This window comes from Caretta caretta, chromosome 7, assembly GCF_965140235.1.
Source record: "Caretta caretta isolate rCarCar2 chromosome 7, rCarCar1.hap1, whole genome shotgun sequence".
In the NCBI taxonomy this organism is placed as follows: domain Eukaryota; kingdom Metazoa; phylum Chordata; order Testudines; family Cheloniidae; genus Caretta; species Caretta caretta.
Genome location: NC_134212.1, coordinates 28,253,695 through 28,260,638, shown reverse-complemented (window position 1 = coordinate 28,260,638; position 6,944 = coordinate 28,253,695). Strand labels below are relative to the sequence as shown.

At 44.3% G+C, this 6,944-nt stretch overlaps 1 protein-coding gene across 7 annotated transcripts in view; it reads left to right on the top strand.

Moving 5' to 3' along the window:
- Positions 1-6,944, top strand: part of IL17RB (interleukin 17 receptor B) — a 40,584-nt gene that overhangs the window by 3,774 nt on the left and 29,866 nt on the right. The window lies entirely within an intron of this gene.

Here is a 6,944-nt window from a genome sequence, read left to right as displayed (position 1 = left end):
GTATGTATAATGATCTTTTAACCATACTCTCTTTTGTTTTTTAATAAATTTTAGTTTAGTTAGTAAGAATTGGCTGTAGCGTGTATTTGGGTAAGGTCTGAAACATTCATTATTAGCTTGGGAGGTAATGTGTCATATCCTTTGGGATTGGTAGAACCTGTTCTTTTATGTGATGAAATAAAGATTTGCAGAAATTTTCATCACGTTTGATGTGGGTACCTGGATGGAAGCCTGAGGCTGGATCACTCTAAGGATCACTGTGTTGTCTGGACTTCTGAGTAACCAGTAAGGTAATAAAGACAGGTTTCAGAGTAACAGCCGTGTTAGTCTGTATTCGCAAAAAGAAAAGGAGTACTTGTGGCACCTTAGAGACTAACCAATTTATTTGAGCATGAGCTTTCGTGAGCTACAGCTCACTTCATCGGATGCATACTGTGGAAACTGCAGAAGATATTATATACACAGAGACCATGAAACAATACCTCCTCCCACCCCACTCTCCTGCTGGTAAGAGCTTATCTAAAGTGATGATAAGCTTATCTAAAGCTTATCTAAACTTGATGATCACTTTAGATAAGCTATTACCAGCAGGAGAGTGGGGTGGGAGGAGGTATTGTTTCATGGTCTCTGTGTATATAATGTCTTCTGCAGTTTCTACAGTATGCATCCGATGAAGTGAGCTGTAGCTCACGAAAGCTCATGCTCAAATAAATTGGTTAGTCTCTAAGGTGCCACAAGTACTCCTTTTCTTTTTAAGGTAATAAAGAAGCTGTTTTATGCTGGCTTGGTGAATCTAAGTATTGGAATATTCACCAGCTTTATGGGGATTGTCTACCCCATTCTTTGCAGTTCACCCTAATTGAGTGACCTCAGCTGGCTCCCCACTGGGACCCCGGACACACTGAGTCAGTACATTGGGGATAATAAATTCCCTATAGGGTTGTTATAGAATAAATCCATTACCTATAATCTTTGTGAGGTGCTCAGATACCACTGTAATGGGCATATAAATACCAAGATAAATAAAGTAAAAACACCTTGGCATTTTCCATAAAAATACTGGTTTGCCGCAGTGTCCTTGGTAAAAATGGACATCACTTACTGTTGTGTAGTGTACTGAATGTTGTTGTTTTGTCACATGCCAAACCTCAAAGGTGGCTGCACTTCTCTGCTGTTGTATGTCATGTACATAATTGATGAAGGATTTTAGGTTCCTTTATGATGAAAGGTGCACCTAAGTGTAAAATATTATAAGACTATAGACATTTAGAAACAGACTCTTAAATAAGATCTAAAGTTATATTTTAGTATATTAAATGTATAAGTTAAGGATAAATTCTGCTTTCCAACATCCATGTCCAACCTTATAGATTTCTGTGAATGAGAGCAGATTTTGGGCATTAAAGTTTTTCTTAAATACTTGTGATCACATCTGCATGTAAAAACAGGTGTGCCTGCCAATCTTTGTTCATTTCAAAGTATATATTAAAGCAAACAGTGGAATGGTGACATTTGCAATAGTACAGCTTCTGCCCTGCTATCTTTAGACACAGCTCTGGGAGACAGTGGAATGAGGGAGGAGGTAAGGCTTGAGTGCTGAGGAGGGGCCAGCATAATAGTTTGGGTGTTGATATTTCTTAGCAGCTGGGTTGCATGAGTGCTGCTATTACTTCCCTGGCAAAGTGTTGGTTTTCAGCTCAGATGGTTATATGTCTGAAGTTTTGGTTGTTCTTTATGATAATGATACACCAGAAGACAGAGTTCCTGGAGCTACCACAGTATTAGGTGGCAAAATCCACCTGAACATGGAGTTTGAGGAAGAGAAACTTTATAATTTGTCTTTAGAATAGAATATCAGGGTTGGAAGAGACCTCAGGAGGTCATCTAGTCCAACTCCCTGCTCAAAGCAGGACCAATCGCCAACTAACATCCCAGCCAGGGCTTTGTCAAGCCTGACCTTAAAAACTTCTAAGGAAGGAGATTCCACCACCTCCCTAGGTAACACATTCCAGTGTTTCACCACTCTCCTAGTGAAAAAGTTTTTCCTAATATCCAACCTAAACCTCCCCCACTGCAACTTGAGACCATGACTCCTTGTTCTGTCATCTGCTACCACTGAGAACAGCCTAGCTCCATCTTCTTTGGAACCCCCCTTCAGGTAGCTGAAGGCTGCTATCAAATCCCCCCTCACTCTTCTCTTCTGTAGACTAAATAATTCCAGTTCCCTCAGCCTCTCCTCATAAGTCATGTGTTCCAGTCCCCTAATCATTTTTGTTGCTCTCCGCTGTACTCTTTCCAATTTTTCCACATCCTTCTTGTAATGTGGGGCCCAAAACTGGACCCAGTACTCCAGATGAGGCCTCACCAATGTCGAATAGAGGGGAATGATCATGTCCCTCGATCTGCTGGCAATGCCCCTACTTATACATCCCAAAATGCCATTGGCCTTCTTGGCAACAAGGGCACACTGTTGACTCATATCCAGCTTCTCGTCCACTGTAACCACTAGGTCCTTTTCTGCAGAACTGCTGCCGAGCCATTCGGTCCCTAGTCTGTAGTGGTGCATGGGATTTTTCCGTCCTAAGTGCGGGACTCTGCTCTTGTCCTTGTTGAACCTCATCAGATTTCTTTTGGCCCAATCCTCTAATTTGTCTAGGGCCCTCTGTATCCTATCCCTACCCTCCAGCGAATCAACCTCTCCTCCCAGTTTTATGTCATCTGCAAACTTGCTGAGGGTGCAATCCACACCATCCTCCAGATCATTTATGAAGATATTGAACAAAACCGGCCTGAGGACCAACCTTTGGGGCACTCCACTTGATACCAGCTGCCAACTAGACATGGAGCCATTGATCACTACCCGTTGAGCCCGTCAATCTTTCCAACTTTCTATCCACCTTATAGTCCATTCATCCAGCCCATACTTCTTTAACTTGCTGGCAAGAATACTGTGGGAGACAGTGTCAAAAGCTTTGCTAAAGTCAAGGAACAACACGTCCACTGCTTTCCCCTCATCCACAGAGCTAGTTATCTCGACATAGAAGGCAATTAGATGAGAGTCAGGCATGACTTGCCCTTGGTGAATCCATGCTGACTGTTCCTGATCACTTTCCTCTCCTCTAAGTGCTTCAGAATTGATTCCTTGAGGACCTGCTCCATGATTTTTTCAGGGACTGAGGTGAGGCTGACTGGCCTGTAGTTCCCAGGATCCTCCTCCTTCCCTTTTTTAAAGTTGGGCACTACATTAGACTTTTTCTAGTCGTCCGGGATTTCCCCCGATCACCATGAGTTTTCAAAGATAATGGCCAATGGCTCTGCAATCATATCCGCCAACTCCTTTAGCACTCTCGGATGCAGCACATCCGGCCCCATGGACTTGTGCTCGTCCAGCTTTTCTAAATAGTCCCGAACCAGCCCTCTGTGGAGAAAGAAGTGGTCACTTCCTCCCCATGCTGTGCTGCCCAGTGCAGTAGTCTGGGAGCTGACCTTGTTCGTGAAGACAGAGGCAAAAAAAAGCATTGAGTACATTAGCTTTTTCCACATCCTCTGTCACTAGGTTGCTTCCCTCATTCAGTAAGGGGCCCACAGTTCCCTTGACTTTCTTCTTGTTGCTAACATACCTGAAGAAACCCTTCTTGTTACTCTTAACATCTCTTGCTAGCTGCAGGTGTGATTTGGCCTTCCTGATTTCACTCCTGCATGCCCGAGCAATATTTTTATACTCTTCCCTGGTCATTTGTCCAATCTTCCACTTCTTGTAAGCTTCCTTTTTGCGTTTAAGATCAGCAAGGATTTCACTGTGAAGCCAAGCTGGTTGCCTGCCATATTTACTATTTTTTCTACACATCAGGATGGTTTGTCCCTGTCACCTCAATAAGGATTCTTTAACATACAGCCAACTCTCCTGGACTCCTTTCCCCCTCATGTTATTCTCCCAGGGGATCCTGCCCATCAGTTCCCTGAGGGAGTCAGTCTGCTTTTCTGAAGTCCAGGGTCCAGGTATTCTGCTGCTTTCCTTTCTTCCCTGTGTCAGGATCCTGAACTGGACCATCTCATGGTCACTGCCTTCCAGGTTCCCATCCACTTTTGCTTCCCCTACTAATTCTTCCCGGTTTGTGAGCAGCAGGTCAAGAAGAGCTCTGCCTCTAGTTGGTTCCTCCAGCACTTGCACCAGGAAATTATCCCCTACACTTTCCAAAAACTTCCTGGATTGTCTGTGCACCACTGTATTGCTCTCCTAGCAGATATCAGGGTGATTGAAGTCTCCCATGAGAACCAGGGCCTGCGATCTAGTAACTTCCGTGAGTTGCCGGAAGAAAGCCTCATCCACCTCATCCCCCTGGTCCAGTGGTCTATAGCAGACTCCCACCACGACATCACCCTTGTTGTTCACACTTCTGAACTTAATCCAGAGACTCTCAGGTTTTTCTGCAGTTTCATACTTGAGCTCTGAGCAGTCATACTGCTCCCTTACATACAGTGCAACTCCCCCACCTTTTCTGCCCTGCCTGTCCTTCCTGAACAGTTTATATCCATCCATGACAGTACTCCAGTCATGTGAGTTATGCCACCAAGTCTGTGTTATTCCAGTCACATCATAATTCCTTGACTGTGCCAGGACGTCCAGTTCTCCCTGCTTGTTTCTCAGGCTTCTTGCATTTGTGTATAGGCACTTAAGATAACTTGCTGATCATCCCTCTTTCTCAGTATGAGGCAGGAGCCCTCCCCTCTCGCACGCTCCTGCTCGTGCTTCCTCCCAGTATCCCACTTCCCCACTTAACTCCGGGCTTTGGTCTCCTTCCCCCGGTGAACCTAGTTAAAGCCCTCCTTGCTAGGTTAGCCAGCCTGCTTGCGAAGATGCTCTTCCCTCTCTTCATTAGGTGGAGCCTGTCTCTGCCTAGCACTCCTCCTTCCTGGAACATTATCCTGTGGTCAAAGAATCCAAAGCCTTCTCTCCGACACCACCTGCATAGCCATTCGTTGACTTCCACAATTCGACAGTTTCTAACCAGGCCTTTTCCTTCCACGGGAAGGATGGACAAGAACACCACTTGCACATCAAACTCCTTTATCCTTCTTCCCAGAGCCACGTAGTCTGCAGTGATCCGCTCAAGGTCATTCTTGGCAGTATCATTGGTGCCCACGTGGAGAAGCAGGAAGGGGTAACAATCCGAGGGCTTGATGATTCTCGGCAGTCTCTCCGTCACATCGTGAATCCTAGCTCCTGGCAAGCAGCAGACTTCTCGGTTTTCCCTCTCCACCCCCCTGCAGCCCAGTCCGCATGACCTAGTAGTCATAAATGTTAGCAGATTTTGTATCATGCATACTGTGGAAAGTTTAGAAGATCTTATTATATACACACAAAGCATGAAAAAATACCTCCTCCCACTCCCCTCTTCTGCTGGTAATAGCTTATCTAAAGTGATCACTCTCCTTACAATGTGTATGATAATCAAGTTGGGCCATTTCCAGCACAAATCCAGGTTTTCTCACCCCTCCCCCCCACACACACAAACTCACTCTCCTGCTGGTAATAGCTTATCTAAAGTGATCACTCTCCTTACAATGTGTATGATAATCAAGGTGGGCCATTTCCAGCACAAATCCAGGGTTTAACAAGAATGTCGGGGGGGGGGCAGGAAAAAACAAGGGGAAACAGGCCACCCCGCACAACGACTAAGCCACTCCCAGTCTCCACCCAAGCCAACTGCATCCAATCTGCAAATGAATTCCAATCCAGCAGTCCCTCACTGGAGCCTGAACCCAAAGTTCCCTTGTTGTAAAACTGACCTCCATGTCTGCAACTGCGCGACCAGAGAGACTGAAGTGCCCTCCGACCAGTCCACGAATGCCATAATTCTTGACATCTGATTTGTGTCCATTTACTCTTTTACGTAGCGACTGTCCAGTTTGACCAATGTACAGAGAGTGAGTTTGTGTGTGTGTGTGTGGGGTGGGGAACCTGGATTTGTGTTGGAAGTGGCCCACCTTGATTATCATACACATTGTAAGGAGAGTGATCACTTTAGATAAGCTATTACCAGCAGGAGAGTGAGTTTGTGTGGGGGGGGGGGAGGGGTGAGAAAACCTGGATTTGTGCTGGAAATGGCCCAACTTGATTATCATACACATTGTAAGGAGAGTGATCACTTTAGATAAGCTATTACCAGCAGAAGAGGGGAGTGGGAGGAGGTATTTTTTCATGCTTTGTGTGTATATAATAAGATCTTCTAAACTTTCCACAGTATGCATCCGATGAAGTGAGCTGTAGCTCACAAAAGCTTATGCTCAAATAAATTGGTTAGTCTCTAAGGTGCCACAAGTACTCCTTTTCTTTTTGCGAATACAGACTAACACAGCTGTTACTCTGAAACCAGAATATGTCAGTGCTTACGAGATAAGTTACTTATTGTTCAACTCACCAACTCATGATGTCCTGCAGAATCAGGATAATAGGGTCTGTTCTGCAGGGGCTATACATAAACAACTCTCACTACCATCAATAGCTATTATTCATTTGTTGTAATGGAAAATTAGAACCAAGTGTACTCTGAGAGAGGTACAGAGGTGGCATAAATTGACATAGCTATATTGAAGTCAATGGAGTCACAAGTTCTGGCCCTGAACTTTCTTACCAAATGTTAATGGAAAACATTAATGCACGTACACAGCAGGAGTCTGTATTTCTAAAGGAAATACTTGGTAGGGGTTTTTTTTTTTCAGAACCATAAAAGTAGTTCATCAAAAAAAGAAACTAATCACCTATAACATTCCATTAAAAATAAAAATATCACTGAACAGAAAGCATATTCATCTTGGTCTATGTCAAACAAGGAATGTTCCATCCATTTCTCCATTAGTTTCAACAGAACAGAAACATCTGACTGAATCATCAGTGGCTTATTCCCTGCTCTTACTATAAATGGTCAGCTTTACATTCTCAC